General features: G+C 40.2%; 1 protein-coding gene across 5 annotated transcripts in view; it reads left to right on the top strand.

The window, feature by feature from the left end:
* Nucleotides 1-14,814, top strand: part of UTRN (utrophin) — a 609,179-nt gene that overhangs the window by 473,696 nt on the left and 120,669 nt on the right. The gene's annotated exons all lie outside the window — the stretch shown is intronic.

Genomic DNA, 14,814 nt, shown 5'->3' with positions numbered 1-14,814 from the left:
ACCAGTCTGCTGTGTCACCTTGGAGAAATCACTAAACTTCTCTGTGCCTCAGTTTCCTTATCTATAAAATGGGGATTAAATCCTACTCCCTCCTACCTAGACTGTGAGCTCCATGTGGGACAGAGACTGTGTCCAACGTGATTATCTTATATCCACCCAAGTGCTTGGAATAGAGCTTTATGACACTTAGTAAGCACTTAATTATCATCATAATAATTTAAAGAAAGAGATGGAAGTTTTTGTTAAAAATGAAGCAGTCACTGAACAAACTAAATTAACAGATCTGATGTAACTCATTTCAAAGTCTATGTAGAAATACCTATTCAATCAATCATATTTATTGAGTGCTTACTATGTGTAGAGCACTGTACTAAGCGCTTGGGAGAGTACAGTAAACAGAATTAGCCGATATTTTTCCTGCCCATATTTTCCAACACTTTGCTGTATATCTTCTATTATTAGCTTGTTGGCTCATTTGTTGTTTACATCCATGAAAATTCTCAGGCCTGAGTATTTGAAAAAATATTTTAATATGGAGAAAAGTTGAGTTGGGAAGTAATTTATCTATAGCCATGGCCAACTTTAAACCCAATTGGACCACAGTCATGGAGATTCTTTGGTGATCCCGGAAGCAGCTATGGAGGGATAAGATGGCTTTCAGCTCTCTTTTTTGCTCCTAGCACATTAGGCAGTTCATTACTGAGAGATGGGAGCAGTGGAGTATGTGGTGGGAGGTCATGGTGGGAAGACCTGATCCTTTCCTACTAGCATTTAATACAGTGCTCTGCACACAGTAAGTACCCAGTAAATACTGTTGAATGAATGAATAGCACATTCATTTTATCCAAACTTAGGCCAGAATCATGGTGATAAGTATACTTTTAGCAGATGGACCTAGTAGGAATGATAGGATTTTGAGGCCTTATGTCCAGACCTTCTTCCCACTCATTGGTACTTGCCCAGAGTGGGTATAGCAGAGAAAGGGGGTGTTGTAGATTTTTGTTTTGAGGTGATTTTAGGGTGAAACCTGTGGATTATTGACAAAAGGTCTTTACTTTGTTTAATCAGATTTAGCAACTGTTTGGATCTGTGAGCTCTTTAAACTTGTCCTTCCCACATCCATATTTTGTAGAGAAAATATATTGTAAACAAAATAAAAAACAAGCACCGGAATGGCATTTCAGAGATTGACAGAGTGTATCAACAATGAGGCATCAAGGTTCATATCAAATTAAAGATCCATAAATCTCTTGTGGTGTCCAAACTTGAGACCTGGACTCACTACAATTAACTATCAATCATATTCATTGAGTGCTTACTCTTTGGGCAGAGCGCGACCTAAGCACTTGTGAGAATGTAGTAGAATTAGTAGACATGATCCGTACCCACAAGAAACGTACAATCAAGGGGAGGAAATAACACTGATATTGCAGCCAAGAGGAATCAATAGAGTGTAGGTAGCATAGTCTTCAGAAGTGGAGGGTAGCACTTGCTTTCTCTTCTCTGTTTTTTCTATCCTTTCCTCTTTGTGCATCTCTCTCTGAATTATTATTATTTGTATTGCTATTATTGTTATTCTGAAATGCTAAGAACTACAGTTTTAATGGGAATGCAGGTATTAAATCCCCATTTTCCAAATGATGAAACTGAGGGACAGAGAAGTTGTGACTTGCCCAAATTTGCATAAGCAGCAGAACTAGGATTGGAACTCAGATCCTCTCATCTCCTAGACCTGTCCTCTTTGTACTAAGCTTTCACTTCCTTCAGGTTCATTTTCAGTTTTGTAGTACCATTTTCTTGTGTATCTGCCTGGAGTGCACAACTATCAGAGTATAGTGGTTCCTAGATAACTATTTCAGAAATTTCTGAAGCTGTTAATAGTTTTTGGCAAGAGGTTTTCCAGGAGATTGGAATATTGTTCTTACTCAAACTTCTAAATGGGGCTCCTGCAACTCTAACTGTGTTGACTAACACAGAGTAGCTCAAGGATTGTGATGTACTTCTCAGAGCATCTTTAGATGGTATTTCAGATGATTTTGGAAAGTATCTGATAAAAGTACAGCAACTTTGGTATTGCTCCCTTTACTTTTCCTGAATCTATCATATTGCAAAGACCGAATCTGCTTTCCTGCATTTTGGCCTGACGTCATATTGAGATTCAGGCAGTGCATGATTGTTTCTATTTCTTGGTGCCTGTTCAAAAGATTTCTGACTAAATTTTTTCTAAGAGTGGAAAGAAATGAGGTTCCCCAATAGCTTCAACATTCAAGTCTCTTCCCCTTCTTGCAGATGTTGATTATGGTGACATCTTTGCCATTTATCAGGGGAGGTCCAGATGTCTGTAAATTAAATTCCCTATTTGTAGACTTTTTGCAGGAAAGCCACACAATTCTGGTGCTTTACTATTTTTTCATGCCTTTAGTTACAGAAGATATTTCCTTCACATTTTGATGTTTTCTGTGGAAGCACAGCATGATGATTTGTTCTGGTTATCTCGATGGGGCCATTTTGCTTTTTGAGGAGTGAGTAAAGGTTGTTTGTATTCTGGTGGTCAGTAGATCTATGGCATCCACTGCTAGTTGTACATGTTCAAAAGAATGGAATAAATTAAAATGAAAAAACAATCATCAAAAGAGAAGTAACATGGCCTAGTGAAAAGAGCATGGGCTCGGGAGTCAGAGGACCTGGATTCTAATCTTGGCTCTACCAATTGCTTGCTGTGTGATCTTGGGCCAGTAACCTAACTTCTTTGTGCCTTAGTTCTCCTGTTCTCCCTCCTACTTAGACTGTGAGGCCCATGCGGGACAGGGACTTTGTCCAAACTAATTTGCATGTATCTACCCCAGTGATTAGAACAGTGTTTGACACACAGTAAGCACTTAACACATATAATAAAAAATTCATACTTCCTGCTCCAAAGTAGGTGGCTGCATTTTACTTCTACCCATTTTTTAAAGCAAATGAAAACATTCGTCCTTTACTGGGTTTTATATTTTAGAAGTAAGTGATAGCTTATCCCACAGTGTTCTAGATTCCAAATCTACATCTCCTCCCCGTTCTCTCCTCCTCCCTTCAGGCTCGTATCTCCTCCTGCCTCCAGGACGTCTCCACCTGGATGTCTGCCCACCACCTAAAACTCAACATGTCCAAAACTGAGCTCCTTTATCTTCCCTCCCAAACCCTGTTCTTTCTCTGAATTCCCTGTCACTGTGGACGGCACGACCATCCTTCCTTCTCACAGGCCCGCAACCTTGGTGTCATCCTTGACTCAGCCCTCTCATTCACCCCACACACCCAATCCATCACCAACACCTGCCGGTCTCACCTTTACATTATCGCCAAGATCTGCCCTTTCCTCTCCACCAAACGGCTGTTGTGCTGGTACAAGCTCTCATAATATCCCGACTGGATTGTTGTGTCAGCCTTCTCTCTGATCTCCCTTCCTCCTGTCTCTTCCCACTCCAGTCTATTCTTCATTCCACTGTCCGGATCATCTTCCTATAGAAAGGCTCTGGGCATGTCACTTCCCTCCTTAAAAACTTCCAGTGGTTGACTATCAACCTCCACACGAAACAAAAACTCCTCACTCTTGGCTTCAAAGCTCTCCATCACCTTGCCCCCTCCTACCTCACGTCCCTTCTGTCTTTCTACTGCCCACCCCGTGCACTCCGCCTCTCTGCTGCTCACCTCCTCACTGTCTCCCGTTCACGCCTATCTATCAACCCCTTGCCCACATCGTACTGCTGTCTTGGAATGCCCTTCCTCCTCACATCCTCCAAACTAACTCTCTTCCCCTCTTCAAAGTCCTCCTGAGAGCTCACCTCCTCAAGAGGCCTTCCCAAACTGAGCTCCCCCTTTCCCTCTGCTCCCCCTCCCCAACCCACCCTCTGCTCCTACCCCTTCCCCTCCCCTCAGCACTGTGCTCATTTGTGTATATTTTTTACTGCCCTATTTATTTTGTTAATGAGAGGTGCACATCCCCTTGGTTCTGTTTATTGTGATAATGTTGTCTTGTGTTTTTTTGGTTCTGTTTTGCTCTGCCATCTGTCTCCCCCGATTAGACTGTGAGCCCGTTGCTGGGCAGGGATTGTCCCTATCTGTTCCCGAATTGTACATTTCAAGTGCTTAATACAGTGCTCTGGACATAGTAAGCGCTCAATAAATACTATTGAATGAATGAATGAAAGTAGATAAAAGAATGTCATGATATTTTGCATAGATAATAAGTTCCTACATTGCTCATTCAGATAAACATGCATCTTAAGAAATAATAATCTCTTCTTGAAAACTCCAGTCTTTTCTGAAGTTTTAAATTAATGCATGCAAAGTCAAATTCTTTCTTCAGTAGGGTTTTTCATTTTGTCATTAGCAAGCCAATTAATGACCCTTTGAAATATTAAGAACATTAATTCAACCATTATTTGCATAAATTTTTTAGAGGTTTTTTTATGTGTTACATTCTATAAAATATATCAGCCTTGAAAAATAAAAATGATATTGAGAAAAAGGAAGAGGAAAGAGTATTTTGAAATTGCAGTTGAATATAGCTATTTTACCCTAAGAGGAAAATGGACATTTTTTAAACTTTATGAACTTTTCATTTTATATGTTTATGTGTACAGATTATGTATAGATATTTGGAAGAAGAGAGAGAGAAAATCTATGTGTAAAATAGCTTAACATCCTTGTGACATTGTAAAATCACTATTAGGGTGCTCTGGAAATAGTAGGATTTTTAATGTAAACCATGATATATTTAGCATCAAGTACTGAATAAATATGATTACTAAAGTGGTATTCATTTATTAGACTTTTTAAAGCAAATTTTCAGACCCGTTAATATAAAATGCAGGATGTTTTATTTTAGAAATACAAATTGGGTGAAGTTGTAGAGTTTTTGTACAATTTGCAGCATTTCCTAGTACTAGATGTTCTGAAGCTCTAAAGATGGATTGTTCTCAATTGTTTAAAATGGTATTTATTAAGTACTTACTATGTGTCAAACACTATTCTAAGCATTGGAGTAGATACATGTTTAATAAGGTTGGAAACAATCCCTGCCCCACTTGGGGATCACAGTTTAAACTGGAGAGAGGAGGATTTAATCCCCATTTTGCAGATGTGGTAACTGAGAAATTAAGTCACTTGCCCAAGATCACACAGCAAGCAGTTGGCAGAACTGGGATTAAAACTGAGGTGCTCTGACTTCCAGGCTCATGCTCTTTCCACTAAATCATGCTGCTTCCAATTGAATTGTCACTTTACATGTACAGTACCCTTCACTAATAATAATAATTATTAGTATTAGTAACAATAATAATAATAATGGTATCTATTAAGTTCCTGCTATGTGTCAGACACTCTGGTAAGACCTGGAGTAGATACAGGCAAATCGGGCTGGATACAGTCCCTTCGCCATTTGCCCTGTCCCATTCGTGGTTTACAGTCTTAATCCCTATTTTACAGATAAGGTAACAGAGGCACAGAGAAGTGAAGTGACTTTCCCAAGGTCACACAGCAGACAAGTAGTGGAGTTGAGATTAGAACCCAGATCCTTCTGACATCCAGGCCCGTAATGTAGGCCAACCTGCTTCTCAGTGCATAAGTAAAGGAACAATTCAATTAGAAGCAGCATGACCCCGTTCAGTACATGCACTGTTCTGTACACTGTATCCTTCACTGTAAAGAAAGGAGTCATGACCTCTTGAAGTTCAGAAGGCCAGTTGCTGGAATTCTCATTTTCTTCATTCTTTCCCTCCTCTTAATTGCCCCCCACAGTCACAGATTTCTTAGGTGTACAGTATCACAGTTAGCCACTTCTTTCTTGTTAATACTAATAAAAATAATTAATGATGGTGGTACTGGTTATTGCTCACTCTGTGCTAAGCACTGCACTAAGCACTGGAGTAAATAAAAGATAATCAAGCAGGCATGAGACTCATCGTCTAAGGGGCTCACATGGAGCTCACAGTCTACGTAAGAGGGAGAACAGGTATTCAATCCCCATTTTATAGATGAGGAAACTGGGGCTCAGAGAAGTGAAGTGACTTATCCAAGGTCACACATCAGTCAAGTGTTGGAGTAGGATTAGAAGCCAAGCCCTCTGATTCCCAAGATCATGCTCTTTCCATTTGACCAAACGGTTCCTCCTTTATTATGTGGCATTTGAACTTTGTCCTCCAACTCCAATAGGATTTTCACAGGAAATGATCATCATCTTAACCATCATTATTACTTGAGCATCTTCTGTGTGTGTGCACTACTAGATGCTTTCTCCATGGAAAATTAGAGAAAAATAAAGAAGCAGCTTGGCCTAATGGAAAGTGTAAGTCAAGAGGACTTGGGTTCTAATACAGTTCTGCAATTGCTTGCTCTAACAAATCATGTAACTTCTCTGTGCCTCAGTTTCCTCAAGTATAAAATCAGAATTGAATACCTGTTCTCCCTCTTACGTAGACTGTGAGCTCCATGTGGAACAGGAACTGTGTCTGACCTAATTAGTTTGTAGGTATCCCAGTGCTTAGAACAATGTTTGACACTTAGTAAGCACTCAATAAATACCATTAAAAAATTAAAAATAAAAACCTGACACACCCTGCTCATTTTGCTGCCTTTTCATTCCTCAAGTGTAGAGTGTTGACTACAATAGCAAGTGTAACCCAGGGCCTGGCTCTTGTTTCTTTAGAACACTTCTCTCTCCTTTCCTTTGACCCACACTCTCTGCCTCCATGAAAATAGGGAGGGAGAGACTTTATAACTCAGTACGAGAACATGCGGCTATGTCATGGATTTAGAGGTAAGGAGTTCAGGCCTTTGGGGAAGAGAATGCTGTAAATATTATGGCAGAGAGGAGGCAAGAATTAAGGACCCTGGAGGAAGAACATGAGAGATAAGGGACTGTGTTCTGCACTGACAAACCTCTAGACTCTAAGCTTATTGTGGACAGACTCTAGACTCTGTTATATTGTATTTTCCCAAGTGCTTAGTACAGTGCTCTACACATAGTAAGTGCTCAGTAAATACAGTAAATTGATTGATTGCATTTGAGATCAGGCACAGGTAGAGAAAACACCAGACCGAGCTTTTGTTTGCTTCTGTTCCTTTTCCTGATTCTGCTCCCAGAGTTATTGCTTCGTGGGTCAAAGGACTGGCCCACACTACCGAGTTGATGGCAGTTCATATCGCCTACGGTTCCCATACTCAACCCAATGATTTGTACTTGTGAAACTGAGTTAGTATAGGAAAAGTTAATGATGTGCTCATAAAATTCCTAGGTGTCCCTCGGATGATTTTGAACCAACACCCGTTCCCCTCACCCCCCACCATCTGGACAATGTTTGAACTATATTTGAAGCCCCTAAAGTGAACCATGGTAACATATAAGTAAGGAGATTTAATAATAAAATAATAATTATGGTAATTGTTAAGTGCTTAGCACTCTTCTAAGTGTTGGAGTAGAGACAAATTAATCAGTTTGGACAACAATCCCTGTCCCATATGGGGCTCAGTCTTAATCTCCATTTTACAGATGAGGTACCTGAGGCCCAAAGTCACACAGCAGACAAGTGGTAAAACCAGGGTTAGAACCCAGGTCCTTCTGACTCCAAGGCCCATACTTTCTCCACTAGGCTATGCTGCTTCACTGGTTGAAAGAAAAGGGAGTGAACCTAATAAAGCATCCTCTCAAATGATATATTTTCTAGCATCACGGCCCAGGGCATTTGCAAAATACTCGTATTATTTAGCTTTTAGTTTGAAAATATAGCATATAATTGCTTTCAGATTTTTCGATCAAGGGCATTACTACAATTCTCCAATTCACAAAGTATCTGAGATTATAGTGCGTGAAAAGGATAGAAAAGAAAATGTATTTACCATCCCTTGGGTTCTTAACCGTAGATTAAAAATGTAGTCTTCCAGAAGAGTAATTCACCCGGTCTGTAATCAAGTACACAGCTTCTTTTTAATAAAATTGAATAAAAGGAATGAAGTAGACTACTCTCAGCCAACAGATACAGCAAGGAACTTAAGTAAAATTTTCTAAACGTTGTTCATCTTTTTGAAGTGAATAATAGTTCAGAATTTCTATTAAAATAAACAGATCCGTAGTTGGAGTGAACAATTACTTGATAGCAAAGGTCATTTTAGTGGTCATATTTTAAATTAAGCTTTCACCATCTGCCTTGCCCCCTAATTACGGTTACAAATCCCTTCATAAATCATATTTGTACCTTTAAAAGGGTGGCATAATTTACATGCACATGTTGTATTGTAACAGCATCTGGCATGTTGCTTCCTGGTTCTGATGAAGAATAGTCAGAGATTCCTTTTCCTTTTTTACTCCAGTGAAACAAAAAACTGCCATAGTGAACTTAGTGTTCAAGTGTTTAGGGAGTGGAATATTGCAAGAGGTTTTGGTTGCCGCATCTTGGCAGGTCTGTAATGGAGCTGGAGGGAGAGGAACTAAGAGCAGTGAGTATCCATAGGATGGTAGTGGAATTTCTATAAGAGTTTAGCTGTAAAACCTTAGGCCTTCCCCTCTAGACTATAAGCTTCTTCTGGGCAGGGAGTGTTTCTACCAACCCTGTTTGTATTATACTTTCCCAAGTGCTTAGTACCATATTTTGCATGCAGTAAGTGCTCAGTAGGTAACATTGATTGAATTGTTTATTGAAAACTTTTTTAATGGTATTTGTTAAGCATTTACTGTATGCCAGACATTGTACTAGCGCTGCGATAAATGCAGTGTAAGGTTGGACACAGTCCCTGTACCACATAGGGCTCACAGTCTTAATCCCCATTTTATAGATGGTTAAGTGAGGCACAGAGGAGTTAATTGAGTTGCCCAAGGTTACACTGCAGTCAAGTGGGAAAACCTAGATTAGGGGAAGATGTAATCAAAACAAAACGAAACAAAAACTCCTCACACTTGGCTTCAAAGCTCTCCATCACCTTGCCCCCTCCTACCTCACCTCCCTTCTCTCTTTCTACTGCCCACCCCATACACTCCGCTCCTCTGCCACTCAGCTCCTCATAGTCACCCGTTCACGCCTATCCCACCATCGACCCATGGCCCACATCCTACCGCTGTCCTGGAATGCCCTCCCTCCTCATGTCCGCCAAACTAACTCTCTTCCCCTCTTCAAAGCCCTACTGAGAGCTCATCTCCTCCAGGAGGCCTTCCCAGATTGAGCCCTCCTTTCCCTCTGCTCCTTCTCCCCTGCCCGCTTCCCTCTGCTCTTCCCCTCCCCTCAACACTGTGCATATTTGTATATATTTTTTATTACCCTATTTATTTTGTTAATGAGGTGTATATCTCCTTGATTCTATTTATCTTAATGTTGTTTTGTTTTGTTCTGTTTTGCTTTCCCCTGTCTGTCTCCCCTGTTTAGACTGTGAGCTTCCTGCCATTGGACAGGGATGGTCTCTATCTGTTGCCAAATTGTACATCTTAAAAGCTTAGTACAGTGCTGTGCACGTAGTAAGAGCTAAATAAATACTACTGAATGAATAAATGAATCAAAGTCTGTCCATTTATGAATTCCACAGTAATAGGTGCTACTACTTCTAGAGAGGTGTGGCATTGAAAAAACAGGATCAACAGCTCACTCTAAGGCAAAAACCTCTCTTCCTACTGCCTCTGCCATTTGTCTGCTGGGTGACTTTCGGCAAGTCACTTAACTTCTCTGTGCCTCAATTACCTCATTTGTAAAATGGGGATTAAGATTGGGAGCCTCTTATGGGAAATGGACTGTGTTCACCCTTCTATCTACCCTGACACTTCGTACAATAATTGCACATAATAAGTGCATAACAAATACCATTTAAATAATAATGTTGGTATTTGTTAGGCGCTTACTATGTGCAGAGCACTGTTCTAAACACTGGGGTAGATACAGGGTAATCAGGTTGTCCCACGTGAGGCTCACAGTTAATCTCCATTTTACAGATGAGGTAACTGAGACACAGAGAAGTTAAGTGACTTGCCCATAGTCACACAGCTGACAAGTGGCAGAGCCCACCCCCCCCAGAAAAAAACCCCACAAAACTAAGCAACCCCTCCATTTTAAGTCATTATTTAAAAAGAAGCTTGTTGCTACATTGTCCTATATAACTCATATATTTTATCTCCTATTAAATGTGTTTCTACTTCTATAGCAATATCCATAAGACCAAGCTGAGTGAAGTACTTTTTGTGGCAAATTCACAATAACATTTAGAAATTTTATTTTATAATTTCCATATTTAGTATTCTCTTAAGGGGCTATTTGAAACTTATTTTCACCATAAAAGTAGAGTGGTGATGGTGATGTTTCTTCTCTTTAACAAATGTTCAGTTAATATAAACAGATGGTCTCTTGAATAGTGGGCTCTTCCATCTTAACATCTGCTGGAGTGTAGATAATGCAGTAACAACTACACAAAGCAATATCACTCAAAAGATTTAATATTAAGTGAAGACAAAAACGTAGAGGCCAATGAACAGTGTTTTGTCTTATAAGGAGATTTCTTACATGTGTTTCTCCATGCCAACATGTTTTATTACTGGCTTTGAAAGTGTTTCATAACCTAAGAAAATCACTGTACATTGTTCAGTGAATTTTATCCAAGAAACTATAGACTAATAATCTGTCTTTCTAAAGCCAGATGGTTCAGTACTATGTTCAGGTATTACTATCACAGGGGAAAAAGATACTATGTAACCCTTTCTGCTTTGCAGGATGCTAATTTGGAGACATCCGTGTATTTCACTTGAGTAATTGTCATTGTTTTAAGTACCAGAGATCTAACAATATTAAAAAGATGACATTTTAGCAAGATCTCACATAGCAAAATGACAACCAAGTGTGATGTGCATATATCAATAAAACCACAGAAGAAAGTCAGGAGGAAATTAATGAGGGGAAAAAGCACAAGTGAGAGAATTTAAAAAATCAGCCTCTTATTAAGCAAGTACTTTAAAACTTTAATATGAGAAGTAGTGTGGCTCAGTGGAAAGAGCACGGGCTTTGGAGTCAGAGGTCATGGGTTCGAATCCCGGCTCGGCCACTTGCCAGCTGTGTGACTGTGGGCAAGTCACTTCACTTCTCGGTGCCTCAGTTACCTCATCTGTAAAATGGGGATGAAGACTGTGAGCCCCACGTGGGACAACCTGATTCCCCTGTGTCTACCCCAGCGCTTAGAACACTGCTCGGCACGTAGTAAGCGCTTAACAAATACCAACATTATTATTATTATTATTAGTGTGATGTAGTGGAAAGAGATCAGTCCTGGAAATCGGAGGACCTGGGTTCTAATCCCAGCTCTGCCACTTGTATGCCGTGTGACTTTGGGCAGATCACCTAACTTCTCTGTGCCTCACGTACCTCATCTGTAAAGTGAGGATTAAGACTGTGAGCCCTATATGGGACGGGGACTATTATCCAAACTGATTAATTTGTTTTTACTCCAGCACTTAGAAGAGTGCAAAACGCTTAACAAGTACTGTAACTATTAGAGCGAGGAAAGGTTATAGAAACTCTTTGTAATAGTTTGTTTTGTTTCTGCAGTTGAATTACTGTATTTTAAAAATCTGTCTTTTTACTAAAGTTCTGAAGCCGAAAATGGAACAGTATTTGGCTTGCTTGATCTTTTTCAAAATAAAGCTACTAGGTATAGTAGCAAGTGAATTTCCACCTGTTGAATATTTTTATATATAGATTTATAATTTATATATCTATATCCTTATATGAATAAAACTGACATTTTTCCATTCAGAAGGAGTAAATTCTAGGACTTGCAGGAATTAATATTGCACCTCCACATCAAAAAGAAACTCCTTCCATCATCCTTAAAGCACTCAATCAGCTTGTCTCCTCCTATCTTACCTCTCTGATTTTCTATTACAACCCAGCCAGCACACTTTGCTCCCTTAGTTCCAATCTACTCACTTTACTTTGATCTCATCTATCTTGTCCCTGACCTCTTGCCCACGACCTCCCTCTATCCTGCAACTCCCTCCCCTTTCATATAAGACAAACAACTACTCACCCCATCTTCAATCAGTCATATTTATTGAGCACTTATTGTATGTAGAGCACTGTACTAAGTGCTCAAAACCTTATTAAAATCACATCTCTTTTAAAAGGCCTTCTCTGACTAAGCCCTCCTTTCCCCTACTCCCTCTCCCCTCTTAATTGCCTATTCACCTGGATCTATACCCTTTAAGCACTTTATATTGAATTTTTTAAAGCACTCACTATGTGTCAGGCACTATTCTAAGCGCAGAAGTAGAAACAAGGTCATCAGGTTAGACAGTCCTTGTTATAAATGGGCTCACAGTCTTAATCCCCATTTTATTGATGAGGAAACTCAGGGACAGGTAAATTAAGTGACTTGCCCAAGATCACAGAGTAGACGAGTGGAAGAATTGGGACTAGAACTCAAGTCCTTTTGACTCCCAAGCCCATGCTCTGTCCACTAGGCCACAGTGCTGGTTTTTACCCCTTTCTCAGCCCCAAAGCACTTATGGACATATTTGTAATTTATTTTAATGTCTGTTTTCCCCTCTAAACTATAAATTTGCTTTTTTAAATTGTATCTTTTTATTCATTCAATTCATTCAGTAGTATTTATTGAGCGCTTACTATGTGCAGAGCACTGTACTAAGCGCTTGGAATGAACAAGTCGGCAACAGATAGAGACAGTCCCTGCCGTTTGACGGGCTTACTTTTGAATGCTTATTATGTGCCAGGCACTGTTCTGGGTTCTGGGGCAGATCCAAACTAATCAGATTGGACACAGTCCAGGTCCACATGGAGCTCATTGTCTAAAACCCCATTTTGCAGGTGACGTAACTGAGCCATAGTTAAGTGACTTGCCCAAGATCCCACAGCAGACAGTTGGCAGAGCTGAGATTAGAACCCAGATCATTCTGACTCCCAAGCCCGGGTTCTATCCACTAGGCCACATTGCTTCTACTTGTTCATTCATTCATTGAATTGTATTTACTGAGTGCTTACTATGTGCAGAGCACTATACTAAGCACTTGGAATGTATAATTCAGCCACAGATAGAGACAATCCCTGCCTAATAACAGGCTCACAGACCAAACCGGGGAGACAGACAGCAAAACAAAACAGAACAAAACAAAACAAGTAGTCTGGCATACATACAAATATGCACAGTAATAATAATAATGTTGGTATTTGTTAAGTGCTTACTATGTGCAGAGCACTGTTCCAAGCACTGGGGTAGATACAGGGTAATCAGGTTGTCCCACGTGAGGCTCACAGTTAATCCCCATTTTACAGATGAGGGAACTGAGGCACAGAGAAGTTAAGTGACTTGCCCACAGTCACACAGCTGACAAGTGGCAGAGCTGGGAGTCGAACTCATGACCTCTGACTCCGAAGCCCAGGCTCTTTTCCACTGAGCCACGCTGCTTCCCAGTACTGTGGGGAGGGTAAGGGGGAAGAGCAGAGGACAAGAGAAGGGGGAATGGGGAGAGGAGGAGGAACAGAGGGAAAGGGAGACCTCAGTCTGGGAAGGCCTCCTTGAGGAGGTGAACTCTCACTGGGCTTAAGGGAGGGCATTCCAGGCCAGAGCTAGGACATGGGCCAGGGGTCGACGGTGGGACAGGCGCGAACGAGGGACCGTGAGGAGCTGAGCGGCAGAGGAGAGGAGTGTCCGGGGTGGGCAGTAGAAGGAGAGAAGGGAGGTGAGGTAGGAGGGGGCACAGGGAAAGTATTACCAACTTGGGAAAGTATTACCAACTCTGTTGTAATGGAGTCTCCCAACTGCTTAGTTCAGAGCTCTGCACATAATAAGTACTCATTAAATACCTTTGATTGACTTAATTATCAGTGACTGTTAGGGTGTATTCAACCTGTATTTACAGAGAAGAAGCATGGCTTAGTGGAAAGACCATGGATTTGGGAGTCAGAGGTCGTGGGTTCTACTCCTGGTTCCACCACCTATCACTTGTGTGACTTTGGGCAACTTAATTTCTCTGTGCCTCAGTTACCTCATCTGTAAAATGGGTATGAAGACTGTGCGCCCCAAATGGGACAACCTGATTACCTTGTATCTACCCCAGCGCTTAGAGCAGTGCTTGGCATATAGTAAGCTCTTAACAAATACCATCATCATCATCATCATTCGTGAAGTAATCCATCTAGAAGTTAATTTCATAAAATGAAAGGTGTTCCCCTCAGTTCTGTGTAATAACACTGAAAGGAACATACTCATCTAAAAAAGTATGTGATTAAGAGCTGTATCTGCTTATCTCCTTTTCCATTCCTGATATTTTGAGTAATTTCATTTTCTATGATTATTCAAATATGTGGTGAAAAATTAATTGTTTACTTTCAGATGTAATTGTTAGTTGAAGAGTATTTGAGTTTCACAATGCACATAAATAATTATTTAGAATATTGGTATGTGTTGCCCCAAGTTATGTTTAAGTTAAATATGTTGCAATAAACTTTAAAGCCCAAAGAATATCAGGAATATGGTAATCTGCCATGCAATTTTTGGTCATGTTTTCTTAATTTTTAAGGTAATATAGTTCTTAAAAATGCTTCATAAAATAATAAGTATTGTGTTATTTGTTTATTGCTTATTCTGTGCCAAGCAGTATATTAAGTGCTGGAGTTAATACCAAATAATCAGGTTGAACAGTGGCCCTCTCCCACATGGGGCTCACAATATATGGGGACCTAGACTTTTTGTTTTATGGTACTTTTAGGTGCTTACTATAGGCTAATGACTCTTCTAAGTACTGGTTTAGATACAAGATAATGAGGTTGGATACATTCCCTGTCCCATCATGGG

The sequence above is a fragment of the Ornithorhynchus anatinus genome, chromosome 2 (genome assembly GCF_004115215.2).
Source record: "Ornithorhynchus anatinus isolate Pmale09 chromosome 2, mOrnAna1.pri.v4, whole genome shotgun sequence".
Lineage (NCBI taxonomy): Eukaryota > Metazoa > Chordata > Mammalia > Monotremata > Ornithorhynchidae > Ornithorhynchus > Ornithorhynchus anatinus.
Note: the sequence above shows the minus strand (reverse complement) of the source record. Positions and strands in the feature narration are given on the sequence as shown.